Raw genomic sequence first — 23373 nt, 5'->3', positions numbered from 1 at the left:
AATTGACGATCAAAAAGATTTTGTTTTTTCTTATGCCCTGATTGTAAGATGGATTAGATTCTCATCGGATCGATTGGATCTTTTTTTTTTCTAGACGAAAGAAATTTTTCGTAAGGATCGAGACACACGTGTAAGGCAATGGTAGGCAGGTTCAATTCTGACAGTCGTCGGTGATGGGCCCATGGAAGGAGGGGAGGCAAAGGTTGGAAATGAGGGTTCTAGATTCTGATGTGGTTATTCATATTATCGATTTGTCCCACTGTTAAAACTAAAGCCGACGTATGGTACCTACGTGTGTACGAGGCATCCCACCCTTGGTCGGTGGGAACATTATTCCTCGGCAGTCATATTATCGAATAATATTCGCCTATCAATATTCAGGACATACACCAGCCACGTGTAATCAGCGTAAGGCCGCCTGCGATTAACTCGATATCTATCCAGCAATTCTATTTACGTTATCGACTAACTTTGGTTATTATACTTTACTCGATTTATTATCGATTATTTAACCTGAAAAACTTTGCCAGCCGTACCTACTACTGCACTTTCGTACAGTGGCGTAGCCACGAATCCGCGAATCATCATCCCGTCGGTCGGGTGGCACCCCGGTGTTTCTACAGTCGCGAAACGTTGAAGAAAGAATGAGAAAAAACTTTCTCCACCGTTCGACATACGAATTTTTTTTCGTTTGTTCGTTCCCTTTTTTTCGAACGATCGTCGATTTTTGCTCCTCTGTGGAACCCGCGGATATCGGGGTACCGAACGCACACGTCACGTTACTGACCTGAAACTTTTGCAGCGGTATGTATATATAGCCAGGCTATGTGTAACGTATGCGAATGTATCGTACGTTCATGATATACATAAACTTATTACTCGATTCATTTGAAACACGCGAAGTCACGAACCTGCAGCTGCAACCCATTGTTGAAACTACTGCAAGCCTATCAATTTTATTCTTTCGCAAAGTTTTACCACCAACAACTTTAATATCTGGGTGTAAACGTGTATGTATACGTACCTGCCGCCTATATATCTGCTGTATACTTATACTTATCGAATAGAAAATTCCGATGTAAATTTATACCCGCGTAGGATTGATTCGTCGTTCGTGAAGCAACGATTAAAAAAAAAAAGAATGTACTCATACGAACTCGGGAATATCTATAAAATTTTTCGCATCGGTTTCTCATCCTGTACGTGAATGCACACCTATCAGCCAAGCGTAAAAGAATCGAAAACGAAATGAAGATTTTCAGTTATGGTCGACTGTAACATAAGTACAACATTTTACGCCATATACCGAGAGGTCGACGTCAAACTGCGCACCCGATTTTTATGCGCAAGCGCGAGTTTAAGAAACACTCGGATTTTTGCGGTAGCATTTTTCAGAATTTGGCTCCGGATAATACAAGCTATTTTGCTGTTGCCAGTTTTCGTGGCCTTGAGCGAACGGCGGCCATGTTTTGACCATGTAGATTAGTACAAGATGGCCGCCAATGTAGATTAGTACAAGATGGCCGCCAATGTAGATTAGTACAAAATGGCCGCCAATGTGGATTAGTTCAAGATGGCCGCCAATGTAGATTAGTACAAGATGGCCGCCAATGTGGATTAGTACAAAATGGCCGTTCATTAATTGGTGTTTTGAAGAACGCGCTAGAAAAATACTTGTCCGAAACATGGCGGCCACCGTTCGAGGCCATAAAAATTGGCGACAGAAATATCTAAGGAGCTGCCGTTTTTGTTGCTTCCGGTTCTACTTATAGTCCTTATTCTGTGGTCGAGGTATTCGGATACGATGAGGTTATGTCGCGACAACTTCGGGATGATGTGGCTGAAAACCAAACTCTGATAATTAGCTTCGTTGCAACAATGAAATCAAATTGATGAACGGAATCAAGTATTGATATTTCAACCGAAACTTTTCAAAATTATGAGGTTAAATTGTGACACTATGGAATTACAACTTCGATGGAAAGCTATTATCGCTCCGACGGAAGTTGTAAAACGACGGAGAGCCATCATCCGTATCCTCCGCAAAAGACAGGCTTGTCGAAGAGGTTGGTTGCAATTCAGACCCAGAACATCCTAACCTACGCCACGAGAGTTTTTCCTCCGTTGAAAATAGATTCGAACCAACCCGACTCGATCATATTTGAACATCTGAAACGTCCAATTCCTTTTGACATCTGAGTCTGCAATCTGAGTACGTTGGTTATTCCGACCACTCTGTGTATTGCATAGCTCGAGTCCATCGTGTCTTACGACTATTATCATTATTATGGCTTTGATTATCATTATTGTCATTGTTATCGTTGTTATTGTCGTTTTTGCTTGGCTAACAACAATTCACTGTGTCAAAAGTTGATACTACATGTTGCTACGTTGGGTGTTCCCATCTATTTCGACGTAGAGTCAGATCAGTTAGGTTGTACTCATTGTTACGTCCCTTTCGAAAGATCGGAATGAACTATAGAGAGAATTTTCAAATGATCCGAAAATAGAAATCAAAAAAAAGAAAAGAATTTTTCAGGACGTTTGTCGCGGCCATTTCCATTTTTTTTCTTCCGTTCCGCAGATCCCGCGCCACCCCCCCCCCCCCCCCCCCCCCCCCCCCTTCCTGTTGTTTGTGTGTGTATTTTGTTGTGTTGTTGATTTTTGCATAATTTATCAGGGTTGTTTGGTTAAGCGTGGCGTTAGGGTGGTGGGTACCCTGTAAGGGGAAAACCCAACGCCAAGATGATTAGCACCGAGAGCAGGGCCGCCGATGGCATCGTCGGTACCACCCCGTATGGGTTATGTATTATACATTCACCTATCTCTCGAAAATAAGGTAGGCAAACCTCTCCGATTCACGCATCGGGAAATCCTTTCCCAAATACACACAACCTGCTACACATGTTAAATATCCCTCCCCCTGCCCCATGTGATGCACGGTTACGTTTGTAACTCCAACCTAGAAATATCATGCGAATATCAATAATACTTTTCATTTTTTCCGTTTATAGTGTTTTCGAATTTGTATAAAAATGATAGGTATTCGAGTCCCGGCAAAATTTTGAAGTTTTTTTCAAACATCAATTTATATACATAACAATCGATTCCCTCGCATCGGACACGGTGTGTCGAAACGGAAGCTGCACAGTGTTGAAGACTCGAAAATTCCTCGACTTGTTTTTTTTTTTATTTTTTTTGTTTTTCTTTTGTTTCGTTATGATAATTTTTTCCGCAGGGGTTCAAGCGCTGCAGCCCTGCGAGGGGTGTAAAAGTTTTCTATATTTATAGTATATTTTAGTAGTTATATAAGTAATATACATGAGACATGCACGTAAGCAGGGAATACATCGTGGATGTGTTAAGCGCGTAGGGGGGGAGGGATAAAATGAGGGTGGGGGTTGAGGGTATGGTGGAAAAAGGGGTTGGCGGCGCAGCATTCTATACTCTGTGTATGTTGTATACATTTCTCTCCCCTTTCTGCTACTTTCTCACCCTCTCTTTATCTCCTTCTCGCTCTCTCTCCATACTACTCTCTCTCTCTCTCTCTCTCTCTCTCTCTCTCTCTCTCTCTCTCTCTCTCTCTCTCTCTCTCTCTCTCTCTCTCTCTCTCTCTTTCCTACAATAGTTGTTTACCAGAGTCATACTGATCGATATAGCCACTGTTTGCTATCGAAGCGAACCATGCATGGCGAAGACTAGTTGTTCAACGCCAAAAGTAAATATCTATACAGCCACTCCGCAGCTGCCCGCGCGATTCCGCGTGTACAGCGCGAGCCAACGTTAAACTCCATGCAAAAATTATCACCCCCGAACGTCTTTCCTTTTTTTTTTTTTCTTTTTTCTTTTGCATTTTTTGCATTTTTTCAATTTTTACTTTCAGTCCCGTTTGCAAATTATACTTCGCTAAATCGGTGATCAAATTTAATTGAATTCAATCAAACGATCATAAAAAATGGAAATCCAACTCACGACCGCAAGCAGACATGACGTGTAATGATATTTTGAAAAAATCTTTCATTTGTTTTTGGTGAGAGTTTGTTTTATTTTTTTTTTTTCGGAAAATTGAAAGTTCGAGAATGAGATCGAGACGAGAGGTTGTAAATACGCATATATGTATTGAATAGAATGAAGAAAACGGAAAACAAAAAAAAAAAAAAATGGCGACTCGTGTGAACCGAAAGAGGTTATGGTTTGAGGTTTTGAACAATTGTTGCGAAGAGGAGCTACGTCGCCGTTGTTACTATAACTGGCGCTGTTGCAGGCGCCTCTGAAGAGTAAAATCGATAACTTAATTACCATTAACAAACATCGAAACGACATTGTGTACAATGTATCGCGAGTACATATGTATATTTTTTACACGTGAAAACATAGCGAGCAATTACGTAGCATCGAATGCGAAGTACACGAAACAAATAGTTTTTTTTTTTTGTTTTTTTCTTTCTTTGTTTTCTGGACTTTAATTCTAACCTTCAAACAACAATTAATAACATCGCTAAGACGGAAAGACGATAAAAAAAAAAGGAGAAGACGAAGAAGAAAGTCACAAGTTGTTTTCGTTTCCGATGTACATTATATTATATACTCGTACAACCGTGCATAAATAAAGGCGTTATGATTAAATATGAGAATTGTAAATTGCTCGGTGAGGATGATGCTAAATTTCTGGCGACTTTTGCTCCCGCCACGGTGGCCCGCGTACAGCTGAAGAAAGAGAAAGAGGGAAGATACCCCACGCGGGCGGGGGAAAAGAGGTAGGGGGGGGGGGAGAGGGAAAGGGGTGGATTATAGAGCTTTGCCAGGATATCAATTATAACCAGAAACAATTCAGTGTGCACCGAAAGCAGTAGCAACACCGGCGGCGGCGGCGGCAGCGGCGGCAGCAGCGCCGGTACCGGCAACACCAGAACCATGCGACCGCCGCAACCGAGCTTCTAATCCTCTGTAAATTATATTATTTTCACTGTTTGTTTACCAAACCCTCACCCTGCAACCGAACCGTTCGCGAGAACGCCACTCCGTATACCTATACCACGGTTTATGTACACATATATGTATGTACATCATTTATAAATGGTCGTTATATAAAGTCACACGTACACAAACACGTGTACAGGTGTGTTATTCGCATACGTGTACATAACCTATGTAGAGACGTATAACTCGCTCCGACTGTCTCTGCAGTCGGCTTCGCGGATTTGTGGCGACTTTTCGGCTTTCCGTACCGCTTAATATCTACCCTTTATCCCAGTTTACGTATATAGCCAGATATATTATGTATTTACGTACGGGGTGTCGCGGAATTTGCGGCCCGCCACCCCCGATTCGCTACGCCCGGAGATCGGTCGACCCGAAACCCAAGCGATAATCGGCCCTCCGAGGTTTCGATTTCGAGATTCTGAGAAACAGCTCTGTCGACTGCATTCCGAAGAACGTCTCCATTCCAGAAATCGGCTGATTCGTGCGTCAAATTTACAGGTTAGGTTAGCCGGTTTCTCAAGGTGAATCAAAGATGGCGCCGATCCGGAGCAGACGACGTTTCGTTTTTCCTCAAAATCGTGTACGACTTCAAGTTCTGCATCGAAATTACAAGACGTCTCCCTCGGCTTCGCAAACACCTTCGTCTCATGTCTTCGGACAAACGATTCTTCGGTGCAAGCTTCGACGAAAAATGGATTCCGAAATTCCTAGGGAGCGTTGCGAACCGGAAAAACTTTTTTTATTACTTTCGACGGTGCCCGACGATCTCTCGATTTTTTCGGACAGTTTTTGTCCGGCTGAAAACGTATGAAAAAAACATTGCCAGGCATAAAAATTCGGGACACCCGGTATGTGTGTGTAAAACGGAGAGTCTGGCGGAGACGAGGTGCTTATACGTGCATCTAAATAACAAGTGCGGTGCGAAATGTAGTGTACGATATCCAACGATGGACTGCCCCGTAATGGAGAATGGAAAACTCGGACCTAATGGGGAAAGGAATGCAAAGTCATCCCTGAAATTCTTACTTTTTTTCCTCACTTTTCAAGAAAATTCGCGCCTCGAGGTCCGGAGGCTCCTCGCCCGAGAGGGCGAACGTTTTTTTCATCAAGACTCGCGATCCGATTGACGTATTTTTTTCGACAACAAAATCAGGATGGTTTTGAAAAAGTTTGAATTCGTCGTGACGTGATTGATAAAACAAAAAAAGGAAGGAAACCCGATCCCCCCAGTTTCAACTTATGCGAATATAACGTATTTTCCTTTATCCGCGCATACCCCATAAAATAACAATAACAATAACAACAACGATAACCGTATACAAGGGGAACTGAAAAACCAAAACAGAATTTTTATTTTTATTTCAAGATCGTCATCGCTGTTCTTAGGGGATGTTGAAGTAAAAAATTCCCTCGCTTTTTTCCGTGGGAACTTATATCGCCCATGCCGACATCGTCATTCAAATTTTTATCGCTTCCGGATTCAACGCTCTCAAAATCCGAGCGAAAACATGCAGTGTCATTGGTTCTGAATCTCTGATATTTTTAAGGCTGCTCGAAAACGGAAAATGAAAAAATCGAAAGAAATATTCGTCCCGAAAAATTTTCACCCGGAACCAAATCGATGAAAAAGGAAGAAAGAAAAATCGGAAAAAGGTGAATAAAAAATCAGACGAAATAGAAGAAAAAAAAATCGTCCGTTCCCGTCGAGACGGATCTTTTTTTTCATGCCGTGTAGAAACAAAGAAAAAGAATGAAAATAATATAGAAAATATATTAAAAAAAAAGAAGATGATAAAAAAAAATAATAACTTTTCACCCCGCGTCTCTACACTGTATGGACATGAGGATGGCTTTGTTTAACTGGCCGATCCTTTTGGAGAGAGCAGTCGAGTTTCCATACCCATTTCCATTGTTTGAAGACTTTTATAATTAGAGATATTTCACGATAGCCCAGCTAGCTGCACCACCACCACCACCACCCACTCCCGTACGGGGTGCCGGTCAGTCTCTCGTGAAATATTATCTATATATGTGTAATATATTTATATATATATATATACATATGTATATCTACGCACATATATACTTATGTGAAGATTTTCAATGGAATAATATAATTACATTCTATTTTTCTGTAGGTATTTCAAAATCTCCACTTCACGAACTGAATGGTCTGTCTCCCGTCCCGAAAAATACATATGATTTTTTACATCGTGATCATATCGATGCGAAAGAACAAAAAAGAAAAAAAAAAAAAAAAAACACAGGAGAAAAAAGTCGATAAAATATCAATGAATTGTTACAGTTTTTTTTTTTTTTTTTTCTCTCTCTCTTCATCTTTACAGTCGTGGTTTTTCGAACGTCGTTTTCGTTTCATCCTGAATATATTTGAGAAAGAAATTTCGAAAACGAATGCGCTTTTTTGTTTCAGCCCCGTTCTTTCGTTCGTTCGAGTTCTTCGTGACGCAAGTGGGCTGTTTTTTTATTCGATTAGTTTATTATTTTCTTCTTTCTTAGATTAGGTCGTTAATTGTAGTTGAGCGTGTTTCATGTAATATGAAATACGTACACATATCGAGCATTTAGAAGCCCTACAAAACATCATATGTGTATATACCCGTGAAATAAAGGTCAGCAGGTCAGTCTATAAATTTGTTAACTATAACGAACAGGTGTACCGAAATGGACTTTAAAGAATTACATCTTGTAATTCTATCTAGTCGAGTGTAGCGGCTTATCTGGTTCCAATAGGTTGCCGCATTGTGTCGTACGTATTGAATATCACGAAGGAAAGGAAAAAAAAAAAAAAAAAAAGGAAAAAAAAAAAAAACTCTATGCGAAGCCGTGCGATGTCAACAGGCTGCCGAACAGGTAACGGGAATTAACAAACAATCTATTTAGCCATTTAAACGAATGACGCAAACCGAAGCACACACACCCTGTACTAATTTACTTATAATTAATTTCAACTGATTTCGAAGTTCGTAAAAAAAAAAAAGGAAACTTCTTTACCAACGGCGCGAAAACGCCCGTTTTCGCTACTCCCGAGCGGTGCGGAACCTCGCGTTTTCGCTCCGCTGTTCAAGAATACACTGTTCAGGTTTTGGTCATCACAATTTTTTTTTTTTTTCTCCTCCAAATTTATGGCCTTGAAGAAAAAGAGGGAAAAAGTTTTCGTGCATTTTGTATTTTATCGAAGAGTTTCCAAAATAGGGACAACATGTGAAAAAAAGCTGATTCCCGAAAAGACAGAGGAGAGAAAAGATGAAAAAAAAAAAGAACGTACAAATTGTTGATAGGGTGTTTTGTCGTTAAATGCCCCGTACACGCGGTCGGTATTACGGAAACCCTCGTCCCGTTGGTTCTTACGATATAATTGGGGCTTTTGACCACTTCCGTTAGCCATTTGTCCCGCCGTTTTTAGACTAATTTTTTCTTCTTTTTTTCCCTCTTCCTGCTTTCTTTTCTTTTCACTTCTTCTTTTTTTTTTCTTCATCTTTCTTTCTTTTTTATTGTTCCGTATAAATTCAGGACCTCAACGCGGTTATAGCTTTAGGTAGACGCGAGAAGGGAGAGGGCAGAGGACTTACTTTTTGGAGAAACCCTGGGGTGAAATTAAATCGACGGCTTTTGTTGTGCCGCGATAATTCTTACCATCTTATTCTTAATGTTTTATACATTGCTCTCTCCGCGACAACCCCCCTTCTCCAAAAAAAAATCCCCCCGCCCTTCCTTCCTTCTTTTTCTCACTCGTAATTTCTGTAAATTTCTTTACCTTTTTTTCTCTTCTTCCTCTCGTCGTCGTTTTTTTCCCACCGACTTCTCCTCTCCCTTTCTCTTCTCCGGACGAGATACCGAAGTCATTAGGGTCTTCCCTGTAGTCTACACCAACCCTCACCCTTACACACAAAGAGGGTGACGCCAAACTGATTTACGAGAAAACAAGACTGTTTAGCATTTCCCTCGGCTATGCGCCTGTCCCATCCGAAAACCAACCAACCAACCAACCAACCGACCCACCGACCAACCACCTGCACTGAATGACGACAAAAATCTCCACGAGAGCTTTAAATTTTTTCTTCCTTCTTCCTTGCTTTCTTGTTTGTTTGTTTGTTTTTTTGCTTTTTTTTTCACCCTTTGAAAATTTATCACTCGTTAAAACGAAACGCCGATAAAAAGTGCTCGGCAACAACAGCACGTCTCTTGTTTTCGTTAATTTCCAACCTCCACCCTTGAGGAAGAAACAAGAAAAAAACAAAAAACAAGACAAATTGAAGTAAAATTTTTGTCGAGCTTTTAACCCCGCATGTACAAGTCGATTTGTGATACACACTTTGATCGATATCTTTGCAACAAATTTTCGGAAATTGGTTGAAGTGGAGGGTGAACGGTGCTGGGGGGGGGGGGGGGGGGGGGGAAGGCTGGAGGGGGGGGAAGCAAGTTAATAAGTTTATTCTTTTAACGATACAAACCGCTTGTCTTAATTTATCGTTCAACTGATACCTACGGTAAACTTTGGTTAAAGTTTGTTAATTACTTTAGCCTGGGGCAAAATAAAACGATGTTGGAATTACAACTCGGACGGTTTTGTCCTAGTTATGTATATATATACGTATATATTATATACCTATACAGTTATGTATGTATACATAAATGTATACTCGTGTAATCGAGATAAGAATCAGAAAGTGAGACGGACAGAGGCGGAGAATGAGAGAGAGAGAGAGAGAAAGGAATTAAAAGAGACGTGTAAGGATCGGCGGGTCGCGTTTCGCCAAAAGTGAAAAACATCGTCGCAAAAAAACATCCGAGTAACGTCGTCGTCGTCGTCTCGGGTGAGCGGGACGATCGGAAAAAGCTCGGGAAAAGCTCGGAAATTGGAAAACTTGTTCGAAGAAAAAAAAAATTTGCAGAAAAATATAAAAAAAAAAACAATAAATAACCAAGATCGCGACAAACAAAGTGCATCGAGTGATGAAATTTGCAATTTAAATTCCTCGCTAGTTTCTCCACGTCGCTTCTCACCCTCAACATTCTAATTATCATTAGTGCTAAGCGGACGACTATCTCGTAATGTAACCCCCCCCCCCCCTCCCCCGCTACATGTCCCCCTACCCCCTACCCCCTACCCCCCGAAACCCCCCAGCCACCTCCAGTCAACGGGAGCAACGTGCAGCTTTTAGTAGTTAGTCAGAGACATTGCTCGCCGACCGTCTACTAATTCCTTTCTCACTCCCGTCCCGTGTATATAACAAGGACAATTACTTAAATATAGATTAAATAGCTAGATATCCGCGGCCGTTTCGACGAAGAGTCCTCGGTTAGATTTAGTGGCGGAAAAATTTTTCCGCCAACGTCGCGCCCCCTGCTCCGGGGGGGGGGGGGGGGAGGGGGAGGGGGGGGGTGTGTTGCCGTAAACGCGGTACCGAAGAGAAACCCCGCAAATCTTAACACTCCCCAATTAAATCCCGTTAGCCGGGCGAAGCACAACCCCGTATAAATAACGCGACGACGACGACGTTGGTCGGACTCGAAGAACGCAGAAGAGCGCCTAGGGAAAAGGCTCTTTTGTTTTTTTGTTCCCCGCTTTCTCGAAAGAATATACGAATTTAGGCGAGGAAAGGTTTCGGCTGTTTCCGCACGTAAACGACGATCTCGGGGGTGAAAACGATTAACGTGCCGCACGATCAAGAAGCCGAAATCGAAGGCTCGATAATTCGCCTACGATTTATGGGGTAGTTCTTCGCTTATGTTTCGGGTAATATTATATACAACGTACGGTCAGGTGGTTAGGGGGCAGGGGGGGTGTACGCGCGAACGAATTTGTTACGGCGATACGGAGGCGGGTTGTCGTTGCCTCGAATTCTCTCACCCCGTAAAATTTCTCTATACGTTTCCCTCCCCCCCCCCCTCACTCCCCCCACTCTTTGCGAGCTTTGCGAGCTTAACTTTCACCCCGTCTATGGGCTCCTAAGGTTTGATCCCTCTCCGGCGGCACTCGATCCTTTTCGCCTTCTTCCCTATACTTTAGCTCCGTCCCGTGTGATCGTTAGTTGTTCCGTTTCCTGAGGGATGCGTGGGGGGCGGAATGGGAGAGAGAGAGAGAGAGAGAGAGAAAAAAAAGAAGGGAGAGGAGACGAAGCGGAGACGTGCAACAGCGGAAGAAGGGGGTGGAATTGTTTTATTGCACCCTTAAACGGTTTAAGGTTGTGCCTAAGCACTTATATACGCCGTCCAACTTTGCCAAAATGGTTTTTTCACGTCCGTATGGAATTGCGTGTATATGTATAGGTAGGTGTGTATTATATACGGTACATGGAAAATTTCACGCCAAAGCTCTACGCACGTTTCCATTACATAGGAAAATATTTCATCGTCCTAGCATTTATATAATAACCGATTCTTCGTTCTTTCCTCGTTCTTGTTTCTTCTGTATTTGTTTTTTTTTTTTTCTGCTCGTTTTTCGATTTTGTTTCATTTAAATCCGGGACAAAGAGCGAAAAATTTCGTCGACTCGAAGGGAATCGAAGGCCGTTATTTCGAGGGTACATTAATTATCGTCCAAGGGTTGTTGGAGCCAGAAGAGCCGCGTGATAATTTTCAAAATTTCCATTTTATCGCGGGCGATGTATTTTCCGCGCGGAGTCAATTCTGGCAGCTGTTGGCAATAAACAGTTTCGCGTTGTTTCGCCGATGAGAGACGGGGGAAAAAAAAAAAAAACAAGCGAAACCAAAAAAAAAAAAAAACCGCAAAGAATCATTTTTTAATTTTTCTTAACGCCCCGCTGGATCGGGACGAACTTTGCGACGCGAAAATCGTTGCCAAACAATCTGGTGAAACTCGCGTACGGAATTAATTGCGACTAGCGCGATACAACTAACAGCCGCAACCCTGCCAAGTGCGAACGCAACTTTTCCCGCAACTCTTTCGAACGAACGAAAAAATGCGCAGAAAATTTCTCCTCGTCCGAAACGCGAAAGAAAATCCATCCATCGATCGGTTTTTTTTTTTTATTTTCGTTTTTTTTCGAATTTTGAATTTCGAAACGTCGTCGTTCACGGACGGTGGCCGGACGGAAGGTTTTTCGTGTCGAAAAAAAAAAAACTGCGAGAATCGAAACACGTGGAAACGGAGGTCCGCGTCGGCGGATTCGATATCGTGTGCGTTCGATGGATATAAATTGCGTACACGAAAAAATGAGGGAAGCGGGGCGGCGGCGCGTCGGTACGTAAAAAGATCACTATAATATATATATACTACGGTATAGTTGCGAGCATGAATAGTGGCGGTGCGGTGGTGCCCGGACGACCGCCTCCTTCCCTTTCTTTCTTTCTTTTTTTTTCTCCTTTTTTGTTGTTTTTCTTTTTTGTTGTTTTTTTTTTTTTTTTACCCCGGTCGGCCGACCGGACCCTGCAGCCCCCCAATTTATGGAGTATTCTCTACATTCGATATTTTCTATTGTCGATTGGCCTATTTGTCTTATTTATGTTTCTCTTAGGGGTCGCCAAAAGCTCGCCATTGTCCATTTCGTGCTCTCCATGTAACGCGCGTATACTCGCCGACTCAAAGATCGGAACGATATAAATACCGTGCCGGCTACGGCGAAATTTCGTCCCCGCCGGGTACGGGAAAATAAATAATTTCTTTCGATTGTTTTTTGCAGTTTTTTCTTTATTTTATTTTTTTATTTATTTTTTTCTTCTTTCCGCTCCGAAAACGTTAAAACTGCACCCGCGTTTCTTGTTTTTTGAGCCCCGTTCCACGCCGTACGGATGTATGATAGGGGAGGTCGCGCACCCCGTCTCGATGTTTGAAAGTCTGAAGAGTGAAAAGCTATTTTCTGCCCAAACGCTTCCCGGTTTCCTTCGAAAAAGATTTCCTCTGATCCCTATGGAAACCCCATGCGCAGTAACATTCCGGGCGTCAAATTCGCGACCCTACCCACCGGCTATGTCACTTATATTATAAATCGAATACCGAAGAAGATGAGGAGGTCGAGGAGGCAAAGCCAAAGGGTTTACGATGCTTCATAACCCCCTTAATAAATTGTATCAATCTCCCCCTCCGTAACCGGTTAGAAAAGTGGAATAAAAATAGAAGAGAAAAAAAAGAGAGAAAAGTAGAACCTTTTTTTTTTTCCTCACCGCGGATTCAACAGCCCGGAAAGCGGAAAAGAGAGGAGAGAAGAAAAAAAAAGCTCGCTATCCAAAAATGCTTCGATAGCTCTTCTTCGAAATTTGACTCAACAGCGAATTGAAGCGATTAAATTTAGCGAGGACGGTTTTTGGAATAAAAATTGATCTTTGCTGAGTAAATAATTTTTAATCCCCTTTCAAAAATGCTGCGAACAAATCTGGCGTTAAATTTCGATTAAACCGGGGTGGGGGGGGATTGTATGAAGATGAGGTTTTTTGAGTTTTTTTTTTACAGTTCGCAGAGCCAAAAATTTCTCGTTTGAAATTTTGCTTGGAATAGAATAGAAGGCGGATATACGGGGGTCGGGAGACGATGGTTTTCGGTATGGGTTGAAATTTAGTGAGCTTCTTAACTGTGTCGTTTAGTTAATTTTCCCGTTTATACGGTCGTAGTTTGCAGTTAAACAGTTTCATCAGTTAAATGGTCGTCGGAGAGGAGTGTTCGCGGATAAATCGTTCGGAACGAGCCTGTCTTGTTTACTAAACTGTTGTAGCTAGATAAATGATTTGTTCTGGGTTAATTTAGGGTCCTTGTTAATTCGTGAATCAACACTACAGCTCCTGTCTCAACTCCCTTTCCACCTAATGTTAGTTAGTCTTAGCAGCTTAACGCGTCTCTCAACCTCAAGACTCCGGCAAACTTCTCAGCGATCTCGCCCTAACCTAAAATGGAGAAACCTTCCTAAACGCCTAATCGAGAGCTCCTTAATTAGGACTGCTGGAACGCTCGTGAAATTCGCGATCTCGTGACGACTTGAATAGAAAAAAAAAAAAAAACAAAAAAAAACGCTTCAATTATTCAATCGAAGCAACACTTTCTTCGTGATTTATATGTAGTTCGGATGTTCATTCGTTTTTGCTCCCTCAAACTCGAGACTCCAGCGAACTTCTTTGCGAACTCGCCCTAACCTAAAATGGAAGAAAGTTTCTCAATGCCCAATGGAGAAAAACCTCAGTTAATGATGGAATTTGCGATCTCGTGTTGCCTTGAATAAATTAAACGCATCAATTAATCGGTTAATTATTTGATCAGTGCACTACTTTTTTTGCAATATAGTTCAGATACTCATACGTTTGCGTGTCGCTTAATCTCAAGATGGCGGCAAACTTCTTCGCAAAATCGCCCTATAATGGTGGACAGTTTCGAAACGTCCAATCGAAAGCTCCCTGTTCAGGACTGATAAAAAGGTGATGAATTCTGCGCTTTTGAGACACCTTGGATTATCGTTAGAAAACGCATCAATTGATTGGTTAGATATTTGATCAGTGCACTACTTTTTTTGTAATGTATAGTTCAGATATTCATACGTTTGCGTGTCGCTTAATCTCAAGATGGCGGCAAACTTCTTCGCAAAATCGCCCTAACCTATAATGGCGGTAAGTTTCTAAACGTCCATTCGGAAGCTCCTTGATCAGGACTGTCGAAAAGGTGATGAAACTTCCGATCTCGAGACACCTTGTATCATCATCAAAAAATACATCAAATAATCGGTTGGTTTTTGAATTAACTCAACACTTTCCTTATTGTAATATAGTTCAGATACTCATACGTTTCTCGGATGGGGCTACCGAATTAACTCGGGGGATTCCCCGTCGGCGATAACAATTCCTCGGGAATTAACCTCCCGGTCTTTTGCATAGCGAAAGACGACGACGAGGAGGACGACGTAGAGTCTCACCTACCCGGCTATCTGTCTGGCTACTGTTCTCAGCCGTATAGCTGGCGGGTCTTAGGAGTGGATCGTCCCGTCGCGTTCGCTTCGCCCTTTCCCTTCGCCTCCGTATTAAATTAAGGGTCTTGATTCGATTCTGGAAGCCGAGAAGGTTCGTTGCAGGTGCCGTTACGGGCGTTGCGGGATATCCAGGGGACCCCCCCCCCCCCCCCCCCGCCGCCGCGCTCTTTGACTTGCAGTAGGTCAGGTCCTTCACCCTAACAATTTTCCTCAAACCCCATCCGACGGCATAAACCAAACCCAAATTCTATGGCCACGGTATTGCCAGCTGCTAGGGTTATTTATAACCAACCTCCACCGATATTACTTACCGATTACATTATTATACCTCCGACGTCGCGCTCATCCCGTTTCGCACACGTATATACATGTCTATACCTGGGATACATCTGTGATCCCAGTTTGCGACAAACCGAGCGCTAAGATCTCGACGGCGGCGGGACCAATAGCGGCTAAGAAACCGAACGTCTTCGACGTGCATACAAAGCAGTTCTATTCCGGTCCATACCTCACCTGGTTATACGGGAACACCGGAATCCCGATTATCGATATCCGGATTCAATCCCCGTCGCAAATTCATCCGCGATTCCGACAATTGAAAATTTTCGGGGAAAAATTTATGAAAAGTTGGCGAATTCTCGATGAAAAAAGACGGCAATATTTCAGCATTCATGGTTTCTAAGCTGCTGAGCTTTCGAAGAAACTGTAAAAAAAATTAAATTCAGGATGACGCTTTTGAAATAAAAGCTTCGAGCTTCGAATCCCATTTTTTTTTATCGCAATCCGTTCACTTTCGACGGAGTTACGATCATTTGAAAATTGTTGTTTTTTTTTTTGTTTTTTTTTTTTTTTTGGCGACAAAATTCGAGCGATCCCTCGATTGTTGCGCGCTGTTTATAGTAGTATGATCGCATCCGTAGTATAACGGCTTCATTCGATCTTGTGGACACAAAACGAAGCACATGTTACAAGCGTACATAACCTGTATATCGACATGGATAAATAGCTTTGTATATTAGGAAATAATTCAAGCCAATAATTGACTCCCAATAATCCTCGTCCGTTCGACAATATATAATAGCCACTGTGCGGTATTAATTTGTGAACATAACTGTCCTAATATAATATCTACACTTCAATTACAATTTACTCAATAGCAAAACCAACCCCATACCCAACCCATGTATGTGTAGCGCACATACCGCCTGTGTATGTTGGCACGAATTGTTGACTAAATTAAACTGTTTTATTTGATCAATTTCAACTCTGTTTTGTCAGATGATTAAATTTCATTTGTTAATTTATACGCCAACAATCATAATAATCATCGTCCTCGCGATCATGAATTTTCAATCGACGTTGCCGTCGGCATCGATAACGTTCATCCCCCGCCGTTTGTTTTTCGTTTTTCGATTTTCATCAAATTTCTACGAGCATTTTGCTCAGCTGATGGACTAAGACAGTCCTCATGCTTTCAGCACGAGTCGAAGGGAAACGATTGCTAAAATAATCGCGAAACTACCCGGATGAGGAATATCTCGTTCCACGCGCCATACGCTGTATTATGTTCAACGATCGTTCGGTTTCTCGCGATTTATTACACAGGGTGGCACAAAAGTATGGAAACCCTTGAACAACTACGACGAAACGCATTTTCTGAAGAAATGTTTGGGAAAAAATTTCGAGGATTTTTTTCTGGCTATTAGATGGTGATCTTGTATTTGACCCTAACTTTCACCTTTGAGGTCATTTTGAGGTTAACTCTACAATCTGCTGAGCGAACACGTGGACCGTACCTCAGAATTGAGGTAAAACGAACGTACTCGCATCGTTGCTCCGAATAAATGATCAAAAATGTTGCAGTTCAATTATTGTTGGATCCCGAAAACCTTAAAATTTGCCCATTCGAATGACGTTATACGATTCTTGAGAATCGACGGTCATTTTTTGGCTTCTGATGCCGCGTTGCTTCAAAAAAAATCTGAAAATAGCCAAATCTCTTATTTTACCGATAATTTGCGGAAACTTTTTGGATTCATTTGGTCGAATAAATTGTCGTGTCAATTTTTACAAAACGCCATCTTTTGACGTATGATTGACATTCGTCGTGTAACGTGATGACGAATCTCTGACATTTACATCAGATAATTGTCACCATGAATTCGAACAGATTTGGCAAGTAATTTGGCAAGTGAGCTTTGGGTAATTTCCAATTACCGGGTGTAACGAAATCAAAAAATTACTCTATTCGATCTACTCCTCTTTCCAAAAATGAACATTATCGTAAAAATATCGAGGGGTCATGTTCATTATTACGATAATGCAGAGCGCGTTTATCGAAGGTTACTCATGAACGGGATCAATCGGCGTCACATTATGACGTCACAGAGTCATGCCGGTGGAAAAAACAGGAATCTACCTCGTTTTTCCATTCATTATATCGCACCGGTCGATAAACAGCCATTTAGGGTTCGCTTCTCGGATATGATGAAGCGCGACAATCGGACGTGCGTTGAATAAAAATTCTTTTTTTTTCTATTCCCGGCTCAAAATTTAAGCTAGATAAAATCGCATGCGCGCAATAATTTCGCGAAGACTACCGCCCAAATCGGGCCAAGCCACTCCTACTGCTCGATACGATTAGAAAAAACAAAAAACGGACAAAAAAATCGAAAACTAAAAATACAGTCTCTCTGATGTTATTTTCTTTGGTTCTTTTTTTTTTCGCTTTTTTGACCGTCCGTTTTCATTAGACTTTGAGCGTAGACGATTTCGTCGGGAGTCGTTGGCGAAAAAGAAGGGGAAAAAAAAAAGAGCAGCGGTAGTGCAGTAGAGAGCAGCTAGTTTGGCGGCTGCGATAAGCGGGGTCTAGTTTAAAACCCGCATACAGCGGAATCGAGATAATAATAATTTGGTGACATCTGATTATGAACTATTAATTCAAAACACGCTTCAAACCCACAATTCAATTCCGCTCAGGGGCAGACCTTCTGTCTAAGACTGCAGGACCTCGACCGACCATACCTAGTAGACTGAAATAGGAAATAGACGATATATCTCTGTAATCTCAAACGTACCTAGTTTCAACCTAAACCCCCTTTATGTATATATAACGAACCCGCCTCGATTATCATATGAATAATTACGTGCCCATGTGCATCCCGATTCAACGGAATCCCCCCCACCCCCACCCCCGCGTCCCATCCCTCGCGATCTCTGCGATTTCGGAAAAAAAAAAAAATAAAAAAAAAACATTTTTTCGTCCGATCCGAACGACCTGCCCCAACGCGAATCAGACCCGGTGCCTGACCTGGTGTGGCGAATTTCACTTTTCTTCCGGATGAAAATGAAACGTAATTTGCAATAAAAAAAACTTCAATCGAATACAAATTGATCGGATCACGACGTGTTTCGAGGTTCTTTTTATATCCCCGATTTTCTATATCTAATTTCGTCCGTGTAGAAACGATGGGATTCCCCATGAAAATTGGTCGAACATTCGGAAGGTTGATTCGCGGATGAGAAGAGGGAGGGGGGGGATTGGAGTTATAAGGCGAATATGGAGGAAAACGTCGTAAGGGTGTGTCGGTCCGCCGTGTTCTGTCATGTCCGATAGCGATATACCTTTACCTCTTTTCCCGTCATTCTCCCTCCACTTCTCTTCCTCCCTCTATTCTATTCTATTCCATTCTATCCCGTTCCGTGCACCTACTATACTTCTTTGCCGTAGAAATAGATCCCTTAGAATTTGTCCAGCCCTCCTAATTGCGTGATATAGAATGCCCGCATGCGGAGAAACTACCCCTAGAAATGGTCGCCGCCATTACGCCACCCGTTTCGCGATTTACTGAGACGAGAAATATCGCTCCACATGTACATATGTATACGTAATACGCATATAAACCATAAAGACAGAGAGGAAAAACTATCACCGAAAAATTGACGAGAAGACGAATCGTACGTCCTCAAGACGAAAATTTCGAAAGCTCGTAATCGATTTGACGATTTTTTTGTACTTTTTTCCGACAATTCATTCATTCCTTCGATCATTTTTTCATTTGACAATTAGAAGGTATTTGAGGCTTACGAATTTAAAACCGAATTGAAAAAAAAAAATCGAGTTTTTCGAGCTTTTTTATCGAACGATGTGAAAACTGGATGGTTAAATAGATTAGGAAATTTGTCAACGATCCTTGTATCTTTTTTTAACGTTTAGATTACGTGACTTTGCGAGCTTTTCTGACCTTCGAAATTTGGCAGCTAATTGCACACGTCATATTACAACTGACAGGAGGTTGAAAATCAAACCGTGAATACAAGAATAAAAAACTAACGCAGAAAAAGAGAACGTCGTCGAATATTCTGAGACCATAAAAAAGAGGAAAGCCGTTTCCCAAGATTTTCGGTATTGGAGAATGAAAATTTCGAAAGCTCGTAGTCAATTTCAAATTTTTTTGTGCTCTCTTTTTTCGACATCATACTTTTTATTTCAATTTTTTTCTCGAAGATATTTGCAAATAAACTTCAAAACGGAATTTAGAAAAAAATATATCTTCGGAGCTTTTCTTTTCTCGTATGATGGAAACCAGTGGTAAAATAGGTTAGGAATTTTGACACGTGACGTACCTACACAAATCCGCGTATCCTATACATGTAAAAACGTATATAGGAATTACGTGACTTTGCGAGCTTTTCTGACCTTCAAAATTCTGCACCTAATTGTACACGTCGTATAATACAACCGATATAGGGGGTTGAAAATTTTGACGACGTCAGCGTTAGTTTTACAGTGATTTGGTTAGCTGGCCGAATACGTTCCGCTACCCTTTGTCTCGATCTCGTGAAATACGCTGGACAGGGTCAGCGATAAGAATGCAAATAAAAGAGAAACTCTTCTTATAGATTTGAGCTTTTTTGTTGCGCTTGTTCTCCTCAATCGACGGGCCATTTTTTGATCTCGTGATGAAATTCCGTCGTCGTTCTTCTCCGCGGCTGAAATGGTGGTGGGCGAAATTTCCGGCTCGCGGAATTTCGCGAAGAGAAAGAGAAAAAAAAATAAAATAAACAGCTCAGTAAAAAAGTGGGACGAAATAACCTAACCTCATAAAAAAAAGGGCGTTGATGCACCGGCGGCAGCGTTAACTGCACTATACGTGCGGTAGATATTCGCTCGGTGTATTCTTCCATTAGTTTAGAGAGTTTGAAAGCTCCTGTTTGCCAAACCTTTTAACAAAAGGGACTCTGACCCTCCAGCCATACCCACGCGTTGCACGCCGCCACTCGTTGAGGACGTTTTAATAGCGATTTCGGCTTATTTTGGTTTACAAATTAAAGTGGTCTCCTCTCTTTACTCGATCGTCCGTAATTCCCTCCCCCCGTTCAGCTTATACCGTACGCCCGGCCCTTTAAAACCGACGGGCGCCCCTTTTTTTTCTTCTCTCTTCCGAAAATGCGAAATGAAATAAAATGAAAAAAAAAAAAAAAAAAAAACAAAAACAAAAAAACGCATCCACCCCCTCGACCGATCGAGCGTTCGAGTGTTTTTAAATACAAATCCACTTCTACCCGTACGACGTGCGTACGATCTTTCCTTCTTTTTCTTTATTTATTTCTTTTTTTTTTTTTTATAATCTTCCCTGATTCTGGCTCAGCTCGTCCCCCCAAATCCCGAAGGATTGAAGAGCTCTTGAAATAAATATCGTTTGTCAAGAAATTTATCCTTTTTTTTACTGCCTGCTTGACATTATTTTCCGATTGTCAGTTATTCGGTTTCTTCTTTCTCTTTTTCCCGTCAACGAGTGGGAAAATATTTTTCAAAATTAGACGCCTCGCCAATTCTCGGCGTCACGTTTTTATCCAAATTTTTCAGAAATCAAATAATCCGAAGCCATATCACTGGAAAGTCGAGTGTCCTTTTTTTCAGCCCCTTCTTTTCTGCCTTCATTTTTTTTTCCCCCCCGCCGCACGTACTCCTTACACCAACATCGAAAAAGGGCGTATGGGTGAAAAGAGAGAGAAAAAAAATGGCGAATGTTGAAAAAAAGAAGAGGAAAAAGTGTGAATTTTTTGGGGTTAGGTTGCCACCCATTCATCTAGAATCGTGTCTCCTATCCCTGTATGCATATATATTTTATGTGTGGTGGGAAATAAATACAAATTGCTGGATTACTTCGGAGACCTTCACTTTTCGCGCCACCCCGATGACGTTGTTATTATCATTATTATTATTATTATCACTATTATTATTATCTTTATTCTTTATTATCGCGACGACGTGATGCGCGCGTGCTTTTCCTATATGCAGGCGACATTTTCCCCGCTTCGTCGTATAGGTATACCTACGTCGTTGAGATTTTGTTTTCCCATTCTTCTTCTCTTTCTCTTCTTCACTTCTTCCGTATTCTCTCATCCTGAAAAATGACCGAGGATCAAAGTACCTACTGCGAAGGGGAGGGGAAACGCGGTGAAAAAAAATCGCGTGTGAACCGCGAAGAAGCCTCGCCCTGAAAGTTTGAATAAAATTGTGTGAAAAATTTAGAAAAAAAAAGGAAAGAAAAATATTTTCGAACGAAAAACGATAAAAATAAAAACTACTCGCTCTTTTATCATTAACATTATATTATACCTGTGCAATCAATCTCTGAGTTGTGAGTGCAAGAAAATTTTTAAGGAAAATCTTATTGTTCTCTTACGTTTATTATCTTATTATCATCATTTTTACTAATTATAGTTTGAGTTCTATAAAGTTCAATAGGAAATAAAATAAATAAATGAAAATGTCAATGAATATAAAAAAGTAGTTACACGTATATGTTTACATATATTTATTTATGCGAAGTACATTATACAAAGTTCCTCGTTACTCATATACATAATATTCATATATACATACATTATATACCTATATATACATATAAATTCTATGGGTTTTCGTTGGTATGATTCTTTTTTTTTTTCTCTCCTTTGGTTTTCTTTTTCCCACACAGGAAAATCCTTAAAATATTTTTATTACCCCAATAACGGGGTGCCTATAGAGCGCATATATATTACGATTGTCATTACATTATTGTTATTGTTAATAGATTCTATAGCTGGTCATTTTTTTTTTCTCTCTTCCTCGTTTTTTTTTCTCTGTTGTGTCCCCATCAATCTCGTCAATTACGCGATCGCGGGGATTCGTTGAAATTTTGGCGCTGATATTTTAGGGAATAACACGAAAACAAACTAATAATTCTAAACATGCACCGATATAGGTATATATGCATAGACATGTATATGGGTATGTATATAGACTCGTGCACATATATGTGTACCGTGTACATATAGATTCCGTTGCCGATGCCGGTGGCGCGAGGGAAAAGAGGAAAAAACAAAATCTGAAAAGTATAAGAAGAAGAAAAGTAGGGAGGGGGGGGAGGGGGAGGAAGGATAAGGCAAAAAGGGAGAGAAAGGGGGTGGTAGTGAGAGAAAATTGAGGATGGGCCCTGCAAACGGCACGAGAATAGTCAGGGGAATCCCCATAGAAAACGTTGTTAAAGTCAATTGCGTGGAACAAGTATTTGCCAAACTTCCTATGTACGAAATAAGGATATAAAGTTGAACTTTCGATCGATTTTTCGAAAAGTATCACGGGATAATATAGCCGCGTTTCTCCCTGTTTCGTATTACGTTGCTCATACGTCGCCCGTTACACCCGTACACCACGGGGAGGTCGAAGATCCTGCGGGAATTTCGGCCGTCGCGGAGGAAGAAAAAAGAGGAACGAATTATGCACGCGGGAGGCACAGCACGAGTCGATCGACGTCGTGTTCAATGAAATTCCAAATTTTCGGATCTTCCCGAGAAATTGAAAGTCAGAAAAAATCCGACCTCGAGTCGGACGCGACGTGTGAAAATAGGAAGTTCACCAAAACCCACCCCCGTATACCGAAAAAGCTCGTTTTATTTAAATATTTAATTAGTTAATATCACGAACCGACAAATAAAGGAACGTGGCGGCGCGACACACCCGATATTGCGATACAGATGTGCGGAAATTTTACAGCCTAGGGCCTCCGGCGTTCCTGAGCCGTCGATCCTGACCGCGAATTTTTGTTCGTTTTAACTTTCATTAATTAAAATATTTTCCGATCGCCTCCGCTCGACATTTTTTTTTCACACCCCGGCCTGCACCCCCGCTACAGAAATTCAGCGTCGTTATTATCCCATACGGCGCGGTGGACTTATCTCGATTTTCGAAAAAGAAAAAAACCAAAACAAAAAATTCTTTTCCCAAATCGAAAAAAAAAAAACAAATCGACCGCCACGTTCTCACGGCTACCGCGGTGAGGTATATCTGGTAAACGTAAGAGTGGAGGGAAAAAAAAAAAAAACGAAAATTTTATTGGCAAAGATTTTTTTTCATACCAATTATAATTAACCCTAATTGTATTCATTTTGGTAAGCACTGGTGCAGTGTCTC

This window comes from Athalia rosae, chromosome 5, assembly GCF_917208135.1.
Source record: "Athalia rosae chromosome 5, iyAthRosa1.1, whole genome shotgun sequence".
NCBI lineage: Eukaryota > Metazoa > Arthropoda > Insecta > Hymenoptera > Athaliidae > Athalia > Athalia rosae.
Note: the sequence above shows the minus strand (reverse complement) of the source record.